The 26511-nt window shown below is 40.8% G+C and overlaps 1 protein-coding gene and 2 pseudogenes across 4 annotated transcripts in view; all 3 read left to right on the top strand.

Moving 5' to 3' along the window:
• Nucleotides 1–1283: 1283 nt before the first annotated feature.
• Nucleotides 1284–6487, top strand: LOC114903498 (annotated as a pseudogene).
• Nucleotides 6488–11454: 4967 nt separating this feature from the next.
• LOC114907469 lies at nt 11455–12582 on the top strand (annotated as a pseudogene).
• Nucleotides 12583–22701: 10119 nt separating this feature from the next.
• LOC114907431 (zinc finger protein 160-like) overlaps nt 22702–26511 on the top strand; it is an 80840-nt gene continuing 77030 nt past the window's right edge. For 3 of the 4 annotated variants that reach the window (XR_003796728.1, XR_003796727.1, XR_003796726.1), the window contains exon 1: nt 24686–24744. The gene's annotated coding sequence lies outside the window, so the exon portion shown is untranslated. Of the gene's footprint in view, nt 22757–24685; nt 24745–26511 lie in introns of those variants that run through there. The other variant, XM_029243089.1, reaches the window with a different exon arrangement.

The raw sequence follows: 26511 nt of genomic DNA, 5'->3' as shown, positions 1-26511 counted from the left end.
TATTTTTGTTATTCAGGGTTTCTGGAGATTCCATATGAAACATTGGATGGATTTTTCTGTTTCTTTGGGAAAAAGCTATTGGGATTTCACTAGGGGATAATTTGACGTGTTGACGAGTTTGTGTAGTATTGACACCTGGACAGTATTGACTTTCAGTCTAGGGACTTGAGATACCTTTGCATTTATTTGTGTCTTTTATAAGCTTTTTCAGTGGTCTTTTTTTTTTTTTAATATTTATTTAATTATTCGGCTGCGCCAGGTCTTAGTTGCACCACTAGGGATCTTTAGTTGCAGCATACAGGATCTTTAGCTGCGGCATGTGAACTCTTAGTTGCAGCATGTGGGGTCTAGTTCCCTGACTAGAGATGAACCCCGGGCCCCCTGCATTGGAAGTGCGGATCCTTAGCCACTGGACCACCAGGGAAGTCCTTCAGCAGTCTTTTTAATTTGCAGTGTGCAAGTCTTTCCTGTCATGTATAACATTATGTCTAAGTATTTTATTTTATTATTTGATGTTATTGTAAATGGAATTGTTTTCTCAATTTCTGTTTTGATTGTTCATTTTTAAGGTTTAGAAACCGAATTGATTTTTGCATGTTGACTTGGTGTCTTGTAAGTTTATTGTAGTCTTTCTTTATTTCTAGCAGTTTCTTTTTTTACAGAGTCTTCAGGGTTTTCTTTTCTTTTTTTTTTTTTCCGGTACGCGGGCCTCTCACTGTTGTGGCCTCTCCCGTTGCGGAGCACAGGCTCCGGACACGCAGGCTCAGCGGCCATGGCTCATGGGCCCAGCCGCTCTGCAGCATGTGGGATCTTCCTGGACCAGGGCATGAACCCGTGTCCCCTGCATTGGCAAGCGGACTCTCAACCACTGCACCACCAGGGAAGCCCTTCAGGGTTTCCTACATGTTATATAATGTCAGAGATAATTTTGCTTCCTCTCATTATTGGGATCCCTATTATCTCTTTTTCTGCGTCTGTGTTCTTTCTAGGACTTCGGGTATTATGTTTTTTTAGAAATACTGAGAGCAGGTATCCTCGTCTTGTTTCTGATCTTAGAGGAAAAGCTTTCATTCTTTCACCATTAAGTATGATGAGAGGTCTGAGGAGCTACTCCATTGAAGCATGGCTTTCAGCATAGTCCTATACCTTTTCTGAACAGAGAACATATTCAAACATAATGAGGTTGAACCCAAGTTTGTGTGCTCAGTGAGGCCAAACAAACTGAAACTTTGGAGTTTGGAGCAGAGAAAGGTTTATTAATCAAAGAGGCACCAACCCGGAAGATGGTAGACCTAAACTTGCCTCAAATGCATCTTGCGGGTTGGCCAGGGTGTAAGATTTTTGGAGAGAAAAGGGGAGAAGGGAGGGGAGTGTCTGTGATCCCAGCTTCCCTGTAAGATCTCAGCTGCAGACTTTGGGCACCATGTTGTGGCATCTTCCTGATTATTCTGTAGGTTCCTGCAAAACAAATTCCTAATCACAGTCTTCTGATCCCTTAACTTCCTTCTGGGAGAAAGCAAAAGCAATAGTTGTGACATTTTATTATTTACTTAGAACCGATGTGACGGCTTAAGAATTTTACTTCTCACTTGGCCCTCTGACTGTCATCAATTTTTTCAGTCCTCTTGGGGCAGCTGGTTGAAGCCACAGTTTGGGCTCATAGATCAAGGTATCAGTTTAAGCTATGAGTCATGGGAAAGATTATGTTGGGCTTGCTTTTCCTTTCTTTCTGCATTCCCTCCTTCCCCTAATGAGTATCTGCTTGAATCTGCTCTTTGAAACTCAGGGAAGATCCAGGAGACCGAAGCCTTTTTCTACCAAGAGGAATCACGGCACTTGGAAAGGCTTTTGGTATCTAGGAGGTATCTAGGAGGGCCCTGCTGGGTCCCGTTTGTTTCAATCCCCCGTTTTCTTGATACTGCTCAGTCTTGAGGGGAACAGGTGTGGGAAGACAAGAAATGGAATAAAATTTTGGATAGAGAGGTTAATCAAACAGCAGGGGAACACAGATTTAGGGAGACTCACTTTTACAATCATGGCCTCCTACTCTACTGGACTGTTTATTCGGTTTCTTTGTATCTGCACATGTGTGTACAGAAGAAACTCATTCTTCTCCTTTAGATGGCCTTTTCCTGTTTTTTTTTCTTCTGATTTTTGCTAAGAACATTCTTGTGCAATCTCCTGGAATATTATGTGTTTTTCTGGAATGTAAGTATGACAGTGGAAATTATGGAATATACAGTTGGATACATTACACAGCAAATCATATAATAGATATAATCCTGCTTTCTCCCTACAGCATCGCACTCTCTCCTTTTTTAAATCTCTCTTCTTTCTGTCCTATACTCATAGTATAATTCTCATAGTTAAAAATCGACAGTATCATATCAATTGCTAAACCAATTCTTTTTTTTTAAGGTCAGTATTTTAGTTGCCCTCGTACAGTTATATTCACACAGGTACGCAGTCACCAGCTGTGCTCCCATGTATACATATACGCTGCCCACCACTCAAATCCTTTCTCAGTCCTGACTTTTCCTCACATGGTATCTTGATGTCCTGGAAACACTGTCATTTGCTCCAATATTTAAGTTGTTCTCCTTGTGGTCCCCAAATCGACAGCACTCCTTCACCCATCCATCCACATTCCACATCACTCACACTGTAGAAATGATCCCTCATAATCTGTTGAACAACTTTCTCAGGACATGACCCAAGGCACTACCTGCCGCAGTGATGACTCAGAAACCATTTCCCAGAGGGACGGCCGAATAAACTTAGTAGTTACACAGCTGACTTCTTCTTGCATCTCCCTTGACGTTTTCTTTCTAAACTTCTGGTATTAGTTGTATTATTTGGTAATCTGTCCTGCCTGTGGGTGGTCATGCTTAAGAATGAGCGTTCTCAGTCTATAGGTCCGGATTCAAGTTATGGTTCTGTCACCCCTTTCTGTGTCAGTTGGGTTAATGTACATAAACCTGTGCATCTACTGCCCTGATTTTAAAAATCATGTTAATTTACCTCAAGCCTTTTAAAACAAATTTTTGCTGTTAGATGGCTTAGAATATTGCATGTTTTTTCATAAATAGTGAAAAGTTACTTTTTTAGAAAAAGATATGTTAGTATTCTGTCATGTTTTTCATGATACACCTTTGTCTTCATTATATCCTGCTTGCTTTTCGTTTGCACTTTGTTCTCAGCAACGTGTCTGACCTCAGTTAATGAGTATACAAAGTGTTCACTGTTCATTCCATATATTTTGGAACTACCTTTTTAATGGTACTGCATAGATAGGGAATTCTCTACTTATTGCCTGATAGAGAACTGAAGAATATTTTACATATTAATTTATACGTGTGATTTACAGATGGTGGTTGTTCAGCATGTATTATGCAATACGACTAACGTACTACTTGTTAATGTTATAAAATGCTTTTCCTTATGGGTACATAGTTTTATAGCATGATTTAGAAAAATGCATTATTTTCTTAACAACTGTTTTGTTGGATTCTTCACTTTCTCTATGCTGTATCTGTTTTACAATTCTAAAGAGCCAGTTACTTAGATTATTCATTGGCAGAGCTAATTTTGTATTATTTACCATTACAATATGTTGTCAGTTATTTAGCATTGATTTATGTATAGGAAGTAGGCAGAATATATCTGCAGTATAAAAATTTTTCTCCTCAATTATGAGCCAGCAGCATGTTTACTGTTAATGAGTATGGTCTTTGGGGTTATGGTGGAAAAATACCCTTTCTCTGAGAGCTGACATATGTTTGTCAAATGTGAGCGTTTTTGTCTTAGGAGTTTGAAACTAGACTACCGTAAAAGTAATTTGAATTATATTTTATCACTCTTTCTTTAGTTAAGCATTACATGCTTTGAGTTTATCAAACTTTTAAGATCATGTTTGGAAAGTTTCCTAACTGTGCTTGGTATAAGTATTACTTTTGGTGTAATATCATGTATTCAACACGAAATATTTATTTGTGAATTGTAGTGACAGGATACCTATAGATGTTTATGTCTTGTAGATATTTTTCCTATACATGTGATCAAGCAATTACAACCAAAAGCGAACACTGATCCAGGAGAAGTGTTCCAAACACTGATGTTGGGAAGACCTGAAAACCATGAAGTCAAAACATTTGCACATCAGAGAAATCCAGGAAGATATGTATGACTTTCAGTGTTGGTGCAGAGGTAATGAAAGAAATGACAAAGGAATGCCTATAACCCATAATGGAAATCTCACTGATGAAAGAGATTGACATGGTAAAAGGGATGTAGGGATCAAACCCACTGGAAATAGGCTTGGATTAAATGTTCAAGAGAAACTGTAGATATTTAAAACTGATGGGATATTTTATGAATGTGATGAAGTTGAAAGGTCTAACAACAGTAGTTCCTCATTTTCACCACTTCAAAGAATTCCTCCTAATGTCAAAACCAACGTCCCTAATACATATGAGAATGATTTTATCCATCTTTCAATACAGACACAAGATCAGAAAGCACTCAGGGAAAGACCTCACAAATGTAATGAGTGTGGCAAAACCTTTCTTCAGGGATCTCACCACATTAGATATCGGATCATCCACACAAGAGAGAAATTACAGAAATGTGATGTGTGTGGCAGAGTCTTTAGTCATAATGCAAAGCTTGCAACCCATCAGAGGATTCATACTGTGGAGCAGCCTTACAAATGTAATGAGTGTGGCAAAACCTTTAATGGCAGCTCATACCTCAGGAGACATCAGATCATTCATATAGGAAAAAGTGTATATAAATGTATGTATGTGGCAAACTCTTTAGCCAAAGCTCACACCTTGCTGCTCATCGGAGGGTTCATACTGGAGAGAAACCGTATCAGTGTTATGACTGTGGCAAGGTTTTTAGTCAGTATGGAACCCTTGCAAGTCTTCAGAGAGTTCATACTGGAGAGAAACCTTATGAATGTAATGAATGTGGTAAGGCAAAAAAAAGGTAAGTCAAAAACCATATCTTCAAGTTCATTGTCGAATACATACTGGAGAGAAACCTTTCAAATGAGTGTGGCAAGGTCTTCAGTCTAAAATCACACCTTACAAGTCATCAAAATGCACATCTTACAGATCATCAGAGTACATAACGTGGAGAAAGCTTTCAGATGTAATGACTGTGGCAAGGCCTTTAGTGTAAAGGGAACCCTTCTTTTAAGTCATCAGAGAATCCATAGTGGAGAGAAACCTTACAAATGTAATGAATGTGGTAAGGCCTTTCGACAAAAGTCACATCTTCGAATTCTTTGGAGAATTCATACTGGAGATAAACCTTTCAAATGTAATGAGTGTGGCAAGTTCTTTAGTCGAAATTCATATCTTATAAGTCATCAGGGGGTACATATTGTAGAGAAAACTTTCAAATTTAATGAGTGTGGCAAGGCCTTTAGTGTAAAGGGAGCCCTTTTAAGGCATGAGAGAGTTCATACTGGAGAGAAACCTTACAGCTGTGATAAGTGTGAAGAGGCCTTTTGTCGAAAATCACATCTTCGACTTCATTGGAGAATTCATACTGGAGAGAAACCTTTCAAATGTAATGAATGAGGCAAGGCCTTTTGTCAAAAATCACACCTTCGAGTTCATTGGAGAATTCATACTGGAGAGAAACCTTTCAAATGTAATGAGTGTGGCAAGATGTTTAGTCGGAAATCAAACCTTGCAGTTCATAAGAGAATTCACGCTGGAGAGAAACCTTTCAAATGTAATGAGTGTGGCAAGGCCTTTAGTCGAAAATCACATCTTTGAGTTCATTGGAGAATACATACTGGAGAGAAACCACTCAAAGCAATATGGTTTGCTAAGTCTCATTTTTGAAGATCAAAAATGTAGAACAGTGAGAATTTATGTTGAAGAGCGAACTTTCAAATGTAATGGATGTTGTAAATTTTTACATCAAGTATGCACACCTTTGGTGTTGAGAGCATTCATACAGGTCAATATATATACACATGGAAGCTCTTTGAAATAGTGTGTCCGTATGGTTCACCCAAGAACACATATTTGGGAGAATTCTTAAAAATTTAAGGCATCTGGTGAATATTTTGAGCAATTCTTACAACAGCCCATACACTAGAGAATGCATACTAGGAATAAATCTTTACCTCTTTGAGATATTACATACAGCAGAACCATGACAAGTCACCCGCTGTTAAAACTTATGACATGATGTGTATTTTGAGGAAGAAGGACATGTATGGAAATGGCCCATTGTCTTCAGTGTATAAAATATTAAATTATTTGATTTTTCTCAAAAAGCATACATTACTATTTGTGCTTTTCAATCTGAAGTTTGAAGTAATAGGGGAGAACAGAGACTTCCCTAGTGGGCCAGTGGTTGAGACTCTGTGCTTCCAATGCAGCAGGTGTGGGTTTGATCCCTGCTCGGGGAACTAAGATCTCAAATGCTGCAGGGTGCGGCCAAAAAAAAAGGATGAAGTAATAGAGAAGAAGAAATATGATTCCATATTGGACTTGTTTCTTTTACTTTAACCTTTGTATTCTATTGCTTTTGGTAGAAGTCAGTCACTAAAGGGATGTTGCCTATACACTTAAATTATATATAATGGGCCATCTCTGGATACACTGCCACCCTTGTAATGAGTGTTAATGTAAAATACCTTTGCTTAGCTCCCAGGAAGCATCCTGACCAGACCCACCTGTGAATGGCTTCAGGAAGGAAGAAATTAACATACCCCTTCCAGAGTGTCACCAGAAAATAAACCAGTGCATCTAAGAAAAAAATGGAAAGTTTTATTTGAGCCAAAATAGAGGATTGTATCCTGGGAAGAGCATCTCAGAAAGCTCTGAGAACTGTTCTGCCTGTTAGAAATCAAAGCACAGTTATATAATTTTTGTGAGACAGACAGTTATACATCAAATGACATATATATATATATATATTTTTTTTTGCTGTACGCGGACCTCTCACTGTTGTGGCCCCTCCCATTGCAGAGCACAGGCTCCGCACGCGCAGGCTCAGCGGCCATGGCTCACGGGCCCAGCCGTTCCCCGGCATGTGGGATCCTCCCGGACCGGGGCACGAACCCGTGTCCCCTGCATCGGCAGGCGGACTCTCAACCACTGCGCCACCAGGGAAGCCCCAAGTGACATATTTTTGACAGTTCACATAATCCAGGTCTAAGCATCATCGTGGTAGGTCATGTGAACCTTTACAAGATCAAAAAGGAATGTTATCTTTTAAGGAGTTGCCTTGTTGATGCTAGGAGAATGTGTCTTTACGGTTGAGTATTTATTCCTGCTGATGGGTCAGGTTTGGTTGATGTATCAGGCAAATACACAATGCACAGTGCTGGGAGAGAGGAAGCCAAAAGGCAGAGAAGAATTTATGTAAATTTTTCTTGTCTTGCCATAAAGTATAAATTTTATTTCACGGGAGTCTGATCTGAAGCAGGACTTTACTCTCTCCCCTTTTAGTATCAAAGAAGCCTGGGGCTCCCCTGGTGGCGCAGTGGTTGAGAGTCCGCCTGCCGATGCAGGGGACACGGGTTCGTGCCCCGGTCCGGGAAGATCCCACATGCCGCAGAGCGGCTGGGCCTGTGAGCCATGGCCACTGAGCCTGTGCGTCCGGAGCCTGTGCTCCACAACGGGAGAGGCCCGCGTACGGCAAAAAAAAAAAAAAAAAAAAAAAAAGAAGCCTGAATTCTAACTCAGGGGAGATGATTCTTTGGATCAGTTGTTGACTATCTTCTCGGTCTGCTGGTTTTCTGAATAAAGTTGTCATTCCTTGTCCCAGCAACTAGTCTCTGGATTTATTGGCCTGCAGCGAGCAGTAAGAGCTTAGCATTGGAAACATGGTGATCTTATGCCTTCATTACAGGCCTTGATGGCAGTCTCTGGGAAGGAATCAGTAAGATGAAGGGGCCAACTTCATTAGTTGTGGTTCATTCGCATCCATGTTCCCTGGAAAAACAAGGCCCCTGAATTATTAACTTCAATAGTGTGTGAATTAGCATGAGGGAGGGCCAGAGAATAGTGTAAGACTGTGACTTGACTCATCATGATTATTATATTCAGGGTGCCCTTTCATAGATAGACCACTGTGTGTTATGGTGCAGAATGCTTTACCAGCTGACCATGAACAACGCAGGAAGAATATCAAGTGATTGGGTTTTATTTTTATTTTTTAAATTTTTTGGCCTTGCCGTACAGCATGGGGGATCTTAGTTCCCCAGCCAGGAATGGAACCTGTGCCCCCTCCAATGGAAGCACTGGTACCAGGAGACTTAACCACTGGATCGCCAGGGAAGTCCCTGGGCTTTTTTTTACCTGAGAGGAGAGTGACAGGTTACTGGGGACTGTTTATCCAGTAGCAATAATGCAGGGGTAGACTTGGTCACTTTCTTCATTGAGTGGCAATAGTAGTTTTATATATCTATGTTTAAAGGAAAATTAGTCTTATTGTTGGAAATTGAAGAGAGAAATATTCTGGAGAGGAACATTTAATGAAAATACTCAGAATAGTGTGTGTATGTATATGATTCACACTTAACTCTCGCCGTTACATTTTGCTGCTGTTTTATTCAGAATGTATCATTAGTCTCCTGTTTTAACTAATAAAATAATCAACTTTGTCACAACACTGGATGTATGTTATTCCTTTTTCCAACAGTTTTATTCCGTCTCTGTACTTTATAGCAGAAGCTAGCAATGCACCGTTAGTATCTCAGGATTGAAAGCATCTATAACAATCTTTCCAATATGGGATCAAGCAACATACAAGTTGGAGATTATATACTCGTAATTTGTACTTGGGTTATTCTCTCCACACTCTATTGCAGAATATTCAAATGACTATAATGCAAATCATATAGCAGTGCCTTTCAGACTCTTGACTTCAATTTGTGTACAGCAGTTCAACCAAGGAAATGGAAAGATCTAATTGGCTTTATTGAATGATTCATGCATTGGGCAGCATCCCACCTAGTAAATAAAGAGGTGCTCCATGGAGCTGTACAAAGTGGAAGAGCCCATGATGTTGAGCATCTTTTCAGGTGCTTTCCTTTTTTTTTTTAATTATTTTTGGCTGTGTTGGGTCTTTGTTGCTGCATGCGGGCTTTCTCTAGTTGTGGCGAGTGGGGGCTACCCTTTGCTGTGGTGTGCGGGCTTCTCATTGTGGTGGCTTCTCTTGCTGTGGAGCGTGGGCTCTAGGCGCGTACACTTCAGTAGTTGTGGCACATGGGCTTCGTTGCTCCATGACATGTGGGATCTTCCTGGACCAGGGCTCGAACCCCTGTCCCCCACCTTGGCAGGCAGACTCTTAACCACTGTGCCACCAGGGAAGCCCTCAGGTGCTTTCTGAATGTGTATCTATGACAGATTTTTGGTTTGTGTTTACTGTGAAGTTTTTATATGGATATAGAACTCTGCGCTTCCTATACTTAGGTGATTCTTTCTTTTCCCTTGTTAGGGAATTTTTCAGTTATTGTTTCTTCAGATATTTTCTCAGGCCCTCTCTCTCTCTTCTCCTTCTGGATCCCTTATAATGTGAATATTGGCACACTTGCTGTTGTCCCAGAGGTCTCATAAACTGTCCTCCTTTCTTTTCATTCTTTTTTCTTTTTTCTGTTCGGGGGTGGTTTCCACTACTCTGTCTTCCAGCTCACTGACCATTCTTCTGCCTCATTTAGTCTACTGTTGATTCCTTCTAGTTTTTTGTTTTTTTCTTTACATTTCAGTTGTTGTATTCTTCAGTTCTGTTGGATTGTTATACTTTCTAAGTCTTTGTTAAAAACTTTTCATTTCTTGCTCTGTGCATCCATTCTCCTTCTGACATCTTTGATCACCTTTATGGTCATTACTCTGAGCTCTTCCTTTGGTAGATTGCATATCTTCATGTAACTAAGTTCTTCTGGGCTTTTATCTTCTTCCTTTATCTGAACCATAATCCTCTGTTGCCTCATTCTGTCTAAATTGCTATTTGTATTTTTAGGTATGTGGTAGGTTAGCTGAGCTTCTCATCCTTGGAGAGATGAGAAGGTGTCTCCCACTTTAGGCGACATCCTTTGGAGAGCAGTACACTCCCCTCTTGCAAGCCAAGGGTCAGGGGCCAGCTGGTCCCAGGGTTGTGTCTGGCCTGTGTTTGCAGATTCTGTCTGTAGACTGCAGGACTTCAGTTTTTTTGCTTCTCACGTGTGCCCCATGGTGGGTGAGGCTGGTCTCGAGGCTTGTGCCTGCCCACTGGTGGGTGGAGCTGGGTCTTGGCCCTCTGGTGGGCAGGGCCAGGTGTAGATGCATGTGTAGAGATGGCTGTGGGCTCAGGATTTCTTTAGGCAACCTGTCGGCTATGGTTGGGGCTGTGTCCCCACCCAGTTTCTTGTTTAGCCTGAGCAGTCCCAGCACAGGAACCTACAGGCTGTTGGATGGAGCTGGGTCTTGGTGCTGACATGTCAGCCTCCTGAAGAGCTCATGCAGATGAATGCTTCCCGAGATGTCTGCCACCAGTGTTTATGTCCCCAGTGTGAGCCACAGACGCCTCCCCAGTAGACCATGTAAGACCAGCAGATAGGTCTGGCCCATGCTTCTATCCTATTACTGCTTTTGCCTTTTGTCTCTGTATGTTGGCCTTTGAAGAGTGAGGTATTGGGCTTCCCTGGTGGCCCAGTGGTTAAGAATCCACCTGCCAATGCAAGGGACACGGGTTCAAGCCCTGGTCTGGGAAGATCCCACATGCCGTGGAGCAGCTAAGCCCGTGCACCACAACTACTGAGCCTGTGATCTAGAGCCCGTGAGCCACAACTACTGAGCCCGCCCGCCACAACTACTGAAGCCCGCACACCTAGAGCCTGTGCTCTGCAACAAGAGAAGCCACAGCAATGAGAAGTCCGTGCACTGCAATGAAAACCCAATGCAGCCAAAAATAAATTTTTTTTTTTTTTAAAGTGAGGTATCTGTGAGGGAGTGAGTCATGGGTTCCCACAGGGCTTTGTGGCAGGGGTGAAGTGTCCAGCTGAGGTCCTTTGCGGACCAGATCGGATCTGGGAAGCCAAGCTGGAAAGGTCACCTCCCTTTCCTCTCACCCCCCACCTTAGTGCCACCCCCCAGCTTCCCGCAGCCCTTGGTATCCATTGGATTAACCTCCAAGGGCGTCCCAGTCCTCACCTTGCCGTCCACCTGGCCTAGGCCCTTAGGTCTCTGTTAGTGCTGCCCCTATGAGTTAGGTCATTTCCAGGGAAAGTTTAGGTAGCTGGCTTGCCGCAGGGGCATGGGGTTGTCTTGGGTGACCTCAGAACCAGGGTCCTAGGTGAAGGTGGCCAGAATGAGCCAGATCTGATTGTTGCACAGGCACTGGTACGACCTAGTGCAAAAATGGAGATGGTTCTTCAAGCCTAGGCACCCTTTCGCAGAGAATGGTGGTGTTAACAATTTCCTGTTCTTTATGCGACTGTTAACAATCAAGATGGAACATGCTGAAGCCTTTTCTCGTCCCCTGGGTCGGAATGATGTTGGTTTAATTTTCTGTTTGATGATATTTGATGCAATAACATACTTTACAATCGAATGGATGATGGATGCAATTCATCCAATCAGAAAGCAAAAGCTCTGAAACAGGCAGAAAAATTAAGCCAATTGGCGTGAAAAATGTGAAGCTTTCAGAATATGAAATGGGTATTGCTGCTCATCAACTAGACCGTCTGAACACGTATGTTACTTGGAGTGATATAGGAGGTTTAAATGATGTCATTATGGATCTGAAAGATACAGTCATCTTACCTATCAAAAAGAAACATTTGGGGCTTCCCTGGTGGTGCAGTGGTTGAGAGTACGCCTGCCGATGCAGGGGACATGGGTTCGTGCCCCGGTCCGGGAAGATCCCACATGCCACGGAGCGGCTGGGCCCGTGAGCCATGGCCGCTGAGCCTGCGTGTCTGGAGCCTGTGCTCCGCAACGGGAGAGGCCACAACAGTGAGAGGCCCGTGTACCGCCAAAAAAAAAAAAAGAAACATTTGTTTGAAAATTCCAAGGTTCTGCAGCCTCCAGAAGGTGCTTTTTCTCTATGTGCCTCCATGCTGTGGTAGAACATTGATTACCAAGGCTACAGCCAAAAAAGCAGGTTGTTTTCTTAACCTTCAGCCTTCAACACTGGCCGGTAAGTGGTATGGAGAATCTCAGAAACTACCTGCTGCTGTTTTCTCCCTGCCATGAAGCCACAGTCTTCCATCATCTTTATAGATGAAATTGACTCCTTTCTATGAAAACGTTCAAGTTCTGACCATGAAGCTACAGCTATGATGAAAGCTCAGTTGATGAGTCTTTGGGATGGATTGGGTACTGATCACAGGTGCCAGGTCATAGTGATGGGAGCTACGAATCATCCTCAGGATTTTGACTCAGATATAATTGGAAAAATGCCTATGAGATTTCATGTCAACCAGCCTGTCCCAAACAAACCTCAATGTGGGAGTTGGCTACTGGCGATGCATCCAAAAAGATATTGCTGTGATTTATGTATCCTGACATATTTTTGAAAATAATGTGTAATCTGCTGTTTTTTAATGTTGTCCTAAAATTCTTGATTCTATCCCATGATTTGATGGTAGTATGGAGTTCATCCATGTAAGGTGATTTTCTTTGTCCTTGTTCTGTCAGTTACTGAGAGAGATGTATCAAAATCTCAAGGTATAATTGTGGATTTGTGTTATTGATCCTTTCAGTTCCATCAGTTGTTGCTTCACAAATTTTGCTGCTGTTCTTTTGTGCATATACACTTAGGATTGTGTGGTCTTCATGGTGGATTGGCCCTTTTTTCATTATGTCGTTTGCTATTACCCTTGGTAATTTTATTTTCTTTGAACTTTATCTGCTATTAAGAAGACACTCCTCTTTCCTTTCAGTTCATGTTTACATGGCATAACTTTTTGATTCTATTGACATTGTGAGTGAGATAAATCTTTGTTGTGTGAAGCTGTTCCATGCATTGTAGGACGTTTACCAGCATCACTGAACCGTACACACTAGACACCAGAAGCACTACCCCAGTTGTGACACTAAAAGGTGTGTCCAGATTTTTGCAAATGTTTCCTGGGAGTAGTGTGATCTCCCGTGGATATCCTTTCAGTAACAGAAAAGATAGTAGTATGGCATTTTGTTTTCAACTTCCCTTGATGTAATATTACAATCAAGACCTGATATTATGAATGAACAAGCTGTTTTCCAAGCAAGAGGGATCTCATGAGACCATTATGAGATCCTCATTGGTGATGGAAGTTGTGTTCGTATAGACATTTTTTTGTTTTCAATTCAGTTGGAACTGAGGTGAATGTATTTTGTGTGTGAACAAAGTAAAGATAACTTTCTTTTATTTATTTTTTTATTGAAGTATAGTTGATTTACTATGTTTCAGATGTATCACAAAGTGATTCACTTATATGTATATTTTTTTCTGATTCTTTTCCATTATAGTTTATTATGAGATATTGAATATTGTTCTCTGTGCTACACAATAGTTCCTTGTCGATTACCTATTTTATATATAGAGTGTGTATATGTTAATCTCACATTCCTAATTTATCCCTCCCCTCGTTTCCCCTTTGGTAACCATAAGTTTGTTTCTACTGTCTCTAAGTCTGTTTCTGTTTTATAATTAAGTTCACTTGTATCATTATTTCAGACTCCACATATAAGTGATATATGATATTTGTCTTTCTCCATCTGACTTACTTCACTTAGTATGAAAATCTCTATGTCCATCCATATTGCTGCAAATGGCATTCTCTCATTGTCTTTTATGGCTGAGTAATATCACATTGTATACATGTATGTACCACATCTTCTTTATCCACTCATCTGTTGATGGACATTTAGGTTGCTTTTGTGTCTTGGCTGTTGTAAGTAGTGTCGTGATGCACATTGGAGTATATGTGTCTTTTTGAAGTAGAGTTTTCATTTTTCTGGATATATGCACAGGAGTGGGATTGCTGGGTCATATGGTAACTCTATTTTTAGTTTTTTAAGGAACCTCAATACTGTTCTCCGAAGTGGGTGCACCAATTTACATTCCCACCAACAGTGTACAAGGGTTCCTGTTTCTCCACACCCTCTCCAGCATTTATTGTTTGTAGACTTTTTAATGATAGCTATTCTGACCGGTGTGAGGTGGTACTTTGTAGTTTTTATTTGCATTTCTCTAATAATTAGTGATGTTGAGCATCTTTTCATCTGCCTTTTGGCCATGTGTATGTCTTCTTTGGAGAGATGTTTATTCAGGTCTTCTGCCCATTTTTTTATTGGGTTGTTTGGTTTTTTGATATTGAGCTATATAAGCCATTGTATATTTTGGAAATTGACCCGTTGTTGGTTGTCTCATTTGCAAATATTTTCTCCCATTCTGTAGGTTGTTCTTTCATTTTGTTTATGGTTTCCTTTGCTTTGCAAAAGCTTTTAAGTTTCATTAGGTCCCATTTGTTTATTTTTGCTTCTGTTTCCATTACTCTAGGAGAAGGATTCAGTATATCTTTCTGTTTGTGTCATCTTTGATTTCTTTCATCAGTATCTTATAATTTTCTGAGTACAGGTCTTTTGCCTCCTTAGGTAGGTTTATTCTTAGGTATTTTATTCTTTTTAATGCGATGGTAAATGGGATTGTTTCCTTAATTTCACTTTCTGATATTTTGGTTTTACTGTATTCAAATGCAACAGATTTCTGTATATTAATTTTGTACCCTGCAACTTTACCCACTTCATTGGTGAGCTCTAGTAGTTTTCTGGTGGCATCTTTAGGATTTTCTATGTATAGTATTATGTCATCTGCCAACAGTGACGGTTTTACTTCTTCCCAATTTGGATTCCTTTTATTTTTCTTGTCCAATTGCTGTGGCTAGGGACTTCTTTCTGATGAAGCTGTACTAATCACATATTACAATATTATTTCCAATCATTTATCACCCTCCTATGAGGTCATGCATGTCTGCCCTTTGATATCAAGCTTGGCCAATTGACATAGGCAACCCTTCCATCCCTTTGAGAGGATTGCTCTTCCCTCCCTATTTTATGCAGGCTTGGTCATTTGAGTTCCTTGGCCCATTTGGTGTGAATAGAATGGCATGTTTTTAAGTGGTGCTGGGAAAACTTGACAGCTACATGTAAAAGAATGAAATTAGAATACCATACACAAAAATAAACTCAAAATGGATTAAAGACCTAAATGTAAGGCCAGACACCATAAAACTCTTAGAGGAAAACATAGGCAGAACACTCTATGACATAAATCACAGCAATATCCTTTTTGACCCACCTCCTAGAGAAATGGAAATAAAAACAAAAATAAACAAATGGGACCTAATGAAACTTAAAAGCTTTGCACAGCAAAGGAAACCATAAACAGGATGAGAAGACAACCTCAGAATGGGAGAAAATATTTACAAACAAACAACTGACAAAGGATTAATCTCCAAAATATACAAGCAGCTCATGCAGCTCAATATCAAAAAAACAAACAACGCAATCCAAAAATGGAGAAGACCTAAACAGACATTTCTCCAAAGAAGATATGCAGATTGCCAGCAAACACTTGAAAGGATGCTCAACATCAATAATCATTAGAGAAATGCAAATCAAAACTACAATGAGGTATCACCTCACACCAGTCAGAATGGCCATCATCAAAAAATCTAGAAACAATAAATGCTGGAGAGGGTGTGGAGACAAGGGAACCCTCTTGCACTGTTGGTAGGAATGTAAATTGATAACAGCCACTATGGAGAACAGTATGGAGGTTCCTTAAAAAACTAAAAATAAAACTACCATGTGATCCACCAATCCCACTACTGGGCATATACCCTGAGAAAACCAAAATTCAAAAAGAGTCATGTACCAAAATGTTCATTGCAGCTCTATTTACAATAGCCCGGAGATGGAAACAACCTAAGCGCCCATCATCGGATGAATGGATAAAGAAAATGTGGCACATATATGCAATGGAATATTACTCAGCCTTAAAAAGAAATGAAATTGAGCTATTTGTAATGAGATGGATAGACCTAGAGTCTGTCATACAGAGTGAAGTAAGTCAGAAAGAAAAAGACAAATACCGTATGCTAACACATATATATGGAATTTAAGGGGAAAAAAAATGTCATGAAGAACCTAGGGGTAAGACAGGAATAAAGACGCAGACCTACTGGAGAACGGACTTGAGGATATGGGGAGGGGGAGGGGTGAGCTTTGACAGGGCGAGAGAGAGTCATGGACACATACACACTAACAAACGTAGTAAGGTAGATAGCTAGGGGGAAGCAGCCGCAAGGCACAGGGATATTAGCTCGGTGCTTTGTGACAGCCTGGAGGGGTGGGATAGGGAGAGTGGGAGGGAGGGAGACGCAAGAGGGAAGACATATGGGAACATATGTATATGTATAACTGATTCACTTTGTTATAAAGCAGAAACTAACACACCATTGTAAAGCAATTATACCCCAATAAAGATGTTTAAAAAAAAAAATAACATCTGACGGAAAAAAAAATGTTTAAGGCAGCACAAGGAAATGTAAGCATAACATACTCCTGCCCATATTGAACACTCCTTAATGTGCAATGTGCATTTGCATTGTATATTAACCAGATCTCCTCTAAGGTCGGAATGCCTGCACGACCATAAAGATCAATGTAATCAGCTCGGTGCTTTGTGACCACCTAGTGGGGGCGGATACGGAAGGTGGGAGGGAGGGAGATGCAAGAGGGACGAGATATGGGGATATAGGTATATGTATAACTGATTCACTTTGTTATAAAGCAGAAACTAACACACCATTGTAAAGCAATTATACTCCAATAAAGATGTTTAAAAAAAAAAAATCTAGAAACAATAAATGCTGGAGAGGGTGTGGAGACAAGGGAACCCTCTTGCACTGTTGGTAGGAATGTAAATTGATAACAGCCACTATGGAGAACAGTATGGAGGTTCCTTAAAAAACTAAAAATAAAACTACCATGTGATCCACTAATCCCACTACTGGGCATATACCCTGAGAAAACCATAATTCAAAAAGAGTCATGTACCACAATGTTCGTTGCAGTTCTATTTACAATAGCCAGGACATGGAAGCAACGTAAGTGTCCATCGACAGATGAATAGATAAAGAAGATGTGGCACATATATACAGTGGAATATTACTTAGCAATAAAATGAAGCGAAACTGAGTTATTTGTAGTGAGGTGGATAGACCTAGAGACTATCATACAGAGTGAAGTAAGTCTGAAAGAGAAAAACAAATACTGTATGCTAACACATAATATGGAATCTAAAAAAAAAAAAGGTTCTGAAGAACCTAAGGGCAGGACAGGAATAAAGATGCAGATGTAGAGAATGGACTTGAGGACATGGGGAGGGGAAAGGGTAAGCTGGGACGAAGTGAGAGAGTGGCAATGACATATATACACTAACAAATGTAAAATGGCTAGTGGGAAGCAGCCACATAGCACAGGGAGATCAGCTTGGTGTTTTGTGTTCACCTAGAGGGGTGGGATAGAGAGGGTGGGAGGGAGATGCAAGAGGGAGGGGACATGGGGATATATGTATATGTATAGCTGATTCACTTTGTTATACAGCAGAAACTAACATACCATTGTAAAGCAATTTTACTCCAATTAAGATATTAAAAAAAAAAAAGAATGGCATGTTTACATGGATGCTTTCAAAGTCTTTGTTCTGTATAGCCTTGTTTCCTCTCTACTGCAAGAATGTTCTTGGGTAGACTGAAATTTTACCCTTAATGACAGAATTGAATTATAGAAATAAGCAAGAGGTGAATAATGATAGAGGTCATATGAGGAAGCAATACATATTTGTTGTTATAATCCAGTGAGAATTCAGGAATATTTGTCACCACAGCAAAACTTTTAGAAAGCTGACTGGTACACTTTCAATGACCTTTGTTTTTTCATCCCCACCTTAACCTCCCAGAGTCAAGGTTACAGGTAAGAATGTATTATCTCCAGGAATTGTTTCACCTTTGACATCTTGATGTCAAGAATTCTTTTCCTAAATAATTACCCTTATTACTTCCAATTTCTGTTTTCTCTTCCCATTAGAATAGCCATTCATTTTTATTTTATCTAGAAATATATTACTTTTTGTAGTCCAACTACCCTCAGTGGCCTATGTGTTCTCAGTTATAACATTTCAAAGTGGTGTATCATAATCAAATGTTTGTAAATAACCTCAAGCCTTGCCCTTTTACCTGATCCTGCCTTCCCCCGCCTGTGTAAGCCTCAGAACTGGGTGAACTCAGTTATGGATGTAAGTCCCATGCCAAGCAGGAAGTTCACATTAATAACCAAAATAACCAAAACCCTAGCAAACAAACAAAGAAACAAAAAAGAAAGAGCCCTTAGGTTTTCAGATGTTTTAATAAATTGCTATTCATTTTCAAATTTTTAATTTCTCCTGAAGTACTGGTCAGTTGTAAATTTCATATGTTCTGTTCTCATTTTCATTCAGTTGAGAATACGTGCTAATTGCCTTTGTAATTTCTTCCTTGTTCCAACCTTGTTCGTTAGTAGGTCTTTATTTTCCATATATTTGTGGTCATTATTTTCCATTATACTTTTTCCAGATATTTTTTGTTTATTGATTTGTGTTTTTTCCATGTGTTCATAGAAATATTTTGTAAACTTGAATTCTTATAATTTATCAAGACTTGTTTGATGGCCAAAAATATGGTTTGTCTTGGTAGAGTACTTGGAAGATCTTGAAAAATTATCTCATTATGTTGGGTGTTCTTACAAAGGAAAAACTTGATTTTCTTCCTCCTGTGGAGGGAAAAATCCATTTCTTCCTACTGTGTGTTTCTTTCCTCTGTGTCTCCTATGTCTCACACCACAACACCCTCACATAGAACACTTCTGACACTTTTGGTCACCGATGTGTGAGGAGTTTTCTGCACAACAAGCAATTCCTGGGACACCAGCTGTGTATCCTACAATTCAGCTCAATTCTGACACCGCCTGTACTGAGATCGCATGAGATCCTACAGATCTCACAGGACTGCCATCCCTTTCAGCACACTTGAGGTGGCAGCACAAATGTATATTATCACCTGTGCTTCTGACCAATAGGCTGTAAGATCATAAGTTTCAACAACCCCCTCTGTCACCCTCTGTAAGCCAGGAGTAAAGAATCTGCACTTGGAAGTTATGTATTCATTTGCAAGAATGCCTGGTAAATTCTGGAAAAAACATACTAGAGGAAATATGTTCAGACTTATTATAATGCATTGAAGCTAAATGAGTGAGTCACTGACTTCAAAATCTCAGTGGTCGGGAGTGGAATGGAAAGTTCAGAAAGAGACCTCAGGGCTAGAAGGTATTTTATTCCATCATTGGTCTTCACCTGTGAAATCAACCTAAATCTCTGACACGTGGGTGTTCTTTAAATGACTTTCGTCACCTCCATCCCTCAGAGGTTATCTTTTCACTCTGTTGATGGTATCATTTGGCACACCGAATTTCTGCGTTTGATGCAGGTAAGGTTCCAGCTTCCTTCTTTTGCTGGTAGATATCTAGTTTGCCAGCACCATTTGTTAGTGAGACTGTCCTTTCCTCTTTGTGAAGCCTTGGTACCCTTGTCAAAACACTTTACATACTGGAAAGGATTATTTTGCGGCATTCTGTTCTGTTCCATTGGTTTATTATATAGCACAGGGAACAATATTCAATATCCTTAATAACCATAATGGAAAAGAATATGAAAAGAATATATGTATTGTATGTATAAGTGATTCACTTTGCTATACAACAGAAATTAGCAGAATATTGTAAATCAAGTATACTTCAACCAAATACATTTTTTAAAAACACAGAAAAAAAAGAATATATTCCTGTTAGTCATGATGGTCTTTTAAATGTGTTGATTTTTAAAAAATATTTATTTATTTTTGGCTATTAATTTTGGCTGCATTGGGTCTTCATTGCTGCTCAAGGACTTTCTCTAGTTGTGGTGAGCAGGGGTTACTCTTCTTTGCAGTGCGTGGGCTTCTCATTGCAGTGGCTTCTCTTGTTGCGGAGCATGGGCTCTAGGTGCATGGACTTCAGTAGTTGTGGCATGTGGGCTTTGTAGTTGTGGCTCGGGGGCTCTGGAGCACAGGCTCAATAGCTGTGGCGCATGGGCTTAGTTGCTCCGCGGCATGTGGGATCTTCCTGGACCAGGGATCAAACCATGTCTCCATTGGCAGGCAGATTCTTAACCATTGCACCACTAAGGAAGTCCTTGGAAGGTTGGTCTTAATTGTTTATAAATGTTGGGTTGAATTTTGCAGTGAAGCTATCTTGCTTTCCTTTGCTGAATGGTTTTTGAATACTGGTTCAATCTCCTTAAAAGTTATAGGCTTGTTCAGATTTTTAATTTCTTTATAATTCTGTCTTGGTAGGTTGTGTTCTGTATGGATTTATCCATTTCTTCTAGGTTATCTGATATTTAGGCATAGAATTGTCTAAATATTTTCTTCTAAATTAAAAAAAAAATTTCTGAAGAATCAGTTGTAATCTGCTATAATGTCCCCTCTTTGATTTCTGATTCAGTCATTTGAGTCTTCCCTTTGTTGTTAATCTGGATAAGGATTTGTCAGTTTTGTTATCCTTTTCAAATAACGATGTTGTACTGTTGTCATTTTCTCTGGTTTTATTCTACATTTCATTTGTCTCTGATCCTTTTTCCTACCTTCTGCTAGCTTAAGCATATTTTGTTCTTCTAAGATCTTTTTATTTTGCTTTTTTTTTAAAAGGAATTTTTTTAGTCACCATATACATTCACAAGGTAATTCATCACAGGTGTGGCATAGAGTAAGTATTTTAAAGAATAATGGGGACTTCCCTGGCGGTCCAGTGGTGAAGACTTTGCCTTCCGGTGAAGGGGCTTGCAGGTTCGATGGAGAGCTATGATCCCACATGCCTTGGGGCCAAAAAACCAAAACATATAACGAAGCAGTATTGTAACAAATTGAATAAAGACTTTAAAAATGGTCCACATTAAAAAAAAAAAACTTTAAAAAATGAATAATGCAGTTCTCATCAAAGAAAAGTTTTTTCTCCTATTTTGATTTCTCTTCATTTTATCTATATGAGATGATGCATGATAATTAAACTTACTGTGAGTTATACACCAGGACAGTCTGCTCATTTTACCTGAAAATACTTTGAGTATGCTAATTTCCCTATGTAAACATCATCCTATTTCAATGGATTCCCATGTCTCTCTGGTTGAAATGTTTCACATGTAGGGGTGTGATAAAGCATAGTTTATAGTAGATGTTATCTAACAGATACTGCCTTAAAAATATTGGGGGTCCAAATGAAGTTACTGTATATTTGGTAATCTAGTTTTACTTTCTTTGGGGTTCAAATTAAAGAGAATATACCTCTCTACTAAATGCTGTTAGAAATATTGCAACTTAATTATTCTTTAAATGGAAATAAATCCCAGTGTCTTCTGAAGACTGTTATTTTTCAGGCTTTGTTACCCACCCTCGACAAAACTTTAAGAAATAGAAAATAAAAAACTAAAATATATTTGGAAATAAAAAGTGAAAAATTCTAATTATGTTCATAATGAACATATAATCAATTTGAAATTACATTGTGTTATTATGTATTTAAGTACAATTTCATTAAAAGTTTTGGGGAAAGATACTTAAAAGTAATTCTCCCAAGTGTGGAATAGAGTAAGTTTTTTAAACAGTAATGCAGTTCTCATCAAAAGAAAAAAAAAGTTTCTTCTTCTAGTTTGCTTTCTCTTTTTATGTTATCTATATGAAATTCTGGATGCTAACTATACTTATTGTGATAATCATTTCACAGTATATGTCAGTCACTTATGCTCTACAGCTTAAACTTACACTGTGATGTTTGTCACTGTATAAAGTGTTGCTTATACAACTCTGTGTCACTGTTTACAGAATTGGTTTTAGAAAGGCAAATAATTAAAACACACTGGATAAAAGAAAGAATAATGCAGTTTATAACAATTTTTTAAAAATGTATTGCTGTTTTTAAGGCAATTTTTAGTGACCTAAATGATCACATGTCTTAGTCTTCCATCTCAGACCTCCAGGTACTGTCCCTGAGTTTGTGGAACTCAGCACTATGTTGAGTTTGCCCTTCTGCGTGAATGGGGAATAGAAAAAAAAAAAGCAGTTTTGTAGGGTGTCAGTATGAAATAGCCCATTTCTACCCAGGGGGAGTTTTGTATTTGTTATTTGTAATACAGAGAGTAGTCCCATTCTTATTTCTTAAAGCTGCTTAAATTAATTCAAATTTAGGAAGTGTTCCTGGATCCAACTAATGGCCCACGTCAACCCCTCCCTCTCCGCTCCTAGAGACCCAAGTTCCCAGACCAGTGAATTGCTTCAGCCTCACTAGCAGGACGTCAGAACAACTTGCTGTGAGAAATAGGTTTTTATTAAACCCTTTTAGTCTTAAGAGGAAATATCTTGGCTTCCAACATAACTGGCCCACACGTGAAAACTGTTAACAGCCAGTAACTTAAAGGAATGTAGTCAAGGTAACAGGCGCACCAACCCCGCCCTGCTCCCTGCACCTCCCTCCTGCGCTCATTGCGCAGACCTGGGCGCTCTCCTCGCCCCGCCCCTCGCCGCTGGCGCTCCGCCTAGGCCCCGCCCCGGAAGCCCTCCCTCGAACGCCAGCAGCCCTTTCCTAAGGACGCGGAGAGCGGAGAGTGCTGAGCCAAGGTCGCAGAGCGGAGCGTAAGTTTCTTTCCAGTGTAAATTTGTGCAGCCCCCCACCCCCCACCGACACCCTCCGCTGCACCCGTCTCAGAGTAAATCCAGACGTTGCAGTTGCAGGTCGGGTATATTTTCGTTTGGGTTTTAATTTTTTCTGAGGCTGGTCCGTTTCCTTGGCTTTTTCAGCCTTCGGTCCACGTAGACACCGTCTTTGGCGACATTTTCCTGTTTAAAACTCTTTAGTACCTCCGCTCTCCCCCTGTAAAGTCGTCTTCCGCGAGGTGGATTCGCGCCCCGCAGCCTCGCCCTCTCGGCGCCTGGAGGGCAGCGCCGGCCGCCGCGCTCCCGGACAGGACGCGTCCTTCCCGCGGTCCTGGGGTTCTGTAGAGCCCTGCTCCTCTCCTGAGACCCCCTCCCTCCCTCCCAAGCGCCTCTGTCCTCGCCTCCTCCTAAGGCCGGTTCTTCTGCTTCTCTGGCCTCGCCTTCCTGGTCAGCCCTTCCCCTCACCCCGCGTTGGGGGAGGTGACCTGGTCCAGCCTTGTGACACCTAGTGTTGTTCCGTGTCGTATTCAGCTCTATTGAAAAATGTGCTCTTCCGGTCCGCGGGCATCTCATTCAGTCTCCAGCCCCTTAAATGGGCGAGGGGCATCAGGAGAAGCAGAGACTGAGCGACTGAGAGAGAAAGATTAAAACTGCGAAGGAGAAAAGCATGAGGGAGAACCGATGGGAACGTAGAGGGTGGCTGAGGGACTTGCAAAGAGGTAGTAAAATGAAAGAGATTAAGCCTTGAAAGTAGCAGGTGAATAAAATAGAGAAGTAAATGAAAAAGCCAGATCTCCAGGGATTGGAAAACAACAAGGGAGAGCTGCCCTGGAGGAGGGGGAGGCGAACGGTGGTGAGGTACGTCAGACGTGGAGAGGATAAAACGTGGAACCATGGACTTCAGTGCATCATGGTGCTGGCAGAGAAAGAAGCCAAAGGGTGACAAGAGCAGAGGAAGAAAGAAGAGCAGGAAGGAAGCACAGCCACCTGGGGTTCCAGAGAGTGGGGAGGAAGAGAGAGTAACAGGGAGAGAAGGAGTGTAACCCGGAGGGCAGAGATGAGGCAAACAAGAGGCAGAAATACCTGCAGATTTTTGACAGAATCAGAAAGGTTGGAGAGAAAGAACATCTCGAAGGGGAATAAGTTGCAGAGTGGGGCAGGACAGGTGTGAGGGAAGAAATAAGAGGGGAGAAACAGCAGGAGTGTAGAGGGGAATAAAAAGAGACACAGACCAAGATGAAATAGGGAGACAGGTGAACAGAATGAGATGGAAACACCTAGTAAAAGTAGAGAGGGTAAACTGGATCCAGGTGGATGGTGAGTTGATTGAATATAGATGATTAAGTTGTGATGATATTGATTCGTGTCTTTAGAATCTAATACATTTAAAATTTCTTTAAATTATACAGATGAGGATGAGAATTGCAAAACTCCTGTCAATAAGGCTTGTGCCTTTTGTTATTATTTGTATCAGAAGATAACTTCCATTTGCAAACCCTGTTGAGCCAGCAGGCAGTGACTTGATTCACTCAGTTGTCACCCCCGTACCTTTTCCTGACATGGGGTAGAAGTCAGGGGAGAGGAGAAGTGGGGCAAGAGATGACTGACTCTGTCACTATGTGGTGGTGGCTTTTTAAGGCAACATTGTTTTTTTTAATGGATTTACATTTTTCTTTTTCTTTACATATGGTTCTTTTTGTAGCTTGGAATAAATCTTAGTTCATTCAATTTCTTCTTTCCTATAAATCATTTTTAACTTATGAAATAAGCTTTTTTAGTCTCCAATATTCTAGTCATGTCATTCTTTTCCAAATGTGATATACCCTCAGTTTTTATTTTAAAACTTTGATACCAGATTTTTAGATTAAAAATAATACACACATTATTTCTTTTTCAAATTTGTTTCAGATTCATTCCTCGCCTGAGTGCTTTCTTCTCTTCATCTAATATATTTGAAATTTTCTTTGGTAAGTAGAAATAACTTTAGACTATTTTGATGAGTACTTGGCAAAGATGTCAATGATCTTTTATAGTAACAGTCAAAACCTAGATTAACCAGTTAGTCTAATCCTTTTTTTCCGTTTTCTGTGGTCGGGGAAGATAGTGAGCTATGAGGTGATACGAAGATGTTTGTTTCCCTCAGGTCCCTTTTGACTCTTCTGTGCAAATGAGGAAGGATGGGTGGGATTGACTTGGAACCTTCTTCCAACAGCGTCCCTCTACTCACGATGAAAAGGATTGCTCAGATCTTATTTCTAAGCTGATCCCTTACAATGTTTTCTGCACCAGGGATATATATTTGCAACTCTGTGTGTTTAAAACATTTTACTGCAATCTTCTGATAAAGAAGAATTACCTGCTTGGTACCAGTGTGATCGAACCTTGAAAGAGAAGTTTCCTTTGTTCAGGCACATGAAAGATGGTCCTGGTGTTAAATGGGATGGTTGATAAAGACAAACTGTGCCCACTTGCCCATCAGGTGACCTTTTCAGAATTCATTCACACCCGGTTCTATTCACTCAGCTCAGACCTTGTCATAAATGTCTCCCCTCTGGGCCTCAGGGAGCCCTATTGTAACATGGAGATGAGAGACTAGACCAGAAACTCTGAGCGTGAGCAACACTGACCCCTGAGATGATTGGCCAGATTGGGCGTGTGTCTGTGTGTGGCGGTTCTTGGAGGGAGTGCCCGCTTGTAATTAGAATATTAAGTGGGTCCCAGGCCTCCCAAAGTGAAAAACTAAAAGAAAAACAGTAGGATGGATGCAGGAACATAGGCTGCGAGTCGGAGACCATCATCAGGTGTCTTCCATGAATAAGGATAAATCTCCAGGGAGATTTTGTCACTTCCTGACACTCAGACCTCCACTGGCTTCCATTTGTCCCCAGGAGAAAATCCTGACTCCTCCCTGCGGCTGCTCAGCCCTGTGTCATCCTCAGGGCCCTGCCAGTGTGCCCAGCCTCATCCTGGGAGCTTTTCTCATGGTTCACTCTGCCTGGTCACATTCATCTTTTCTCTGTTTCCAAACACCATCTGTCTCAGATGTTAGTTTCCGCTCTTACCTTTCGTTATTAAATCACCATGCTCAGGCCCTTTGTCCCCCTTCAGGTCTAGGCTCAGAGAGGGCTCCCCATCCTGCCTTGACAATCTCTGTCATTTTAACCAGGTTTTATTGCCTTTAAAGTCAATCACTCTCATCTGAAAGCCCTTCTCCATTGATTATTTTGAGTCTTTCCTGGTTACCCTTTATTTAAGGGCTCACAGTGTTCCTCTCCTTCCCAGGATGGCTGCAGTACCTGATACTGGAGGTGTCTTTAGATGTTGGGACTGTGGGTTGGGCTGGATAATCCTCAGGGGAGACCAAGAGAACAGGGCAGGTGATGAGGATGGTTCCTGCATTCTGGACATTTCAGCTGTAATTGATCTCTACCACATGTGGCTACTAAATTACTGAAAAGAAGAGCCCCCAAATACAGGAGTCCTAAAAAGCCCATGGATGTCCTCATGCAGTGTCCTGAGGTGTCCTCTTGTTTAGTCTCCTGTGTGACTGCTCTGCTACAGCCCCCAGTGTTCCAGGCTGTGCACATCCAGGTACCAGTCGCCACCTTGGACAGGAGCCTTGCCTTCCAGCAGTTCATCTGCACAGAGTCAGCGGTAGTGGTTTCACTGCGCTAAGGGTGGGCAGAAGGAGAACCTAATGGGGCATGAAGGAGGCCTCCCTTAAAGAGCTAGAA

This window comes from Monodon monoceros, unplaced genomic scaffold, assembly GCF_005190385.1.
Source record: "Monodon monoceros isolate NGI ecotype Baffin Bay Population unplaced genomic scaffold, NGI_Narwhal_1 Super_Scaffold_10, whole genome shotgun sequence".
NCBI classification, from domain to species: domain Eukaryota; kingdom Metazoa; phylum Chordata; class Mammalia; order Artiodactyla; family Monodontidae; genus Monodon; species Monodon monoceros.
The sequence above is the reverse complement of the archived record's forward strand: the minus strand, read 5'-3'. Positions and strand labels throughout refer to the sequence as shown.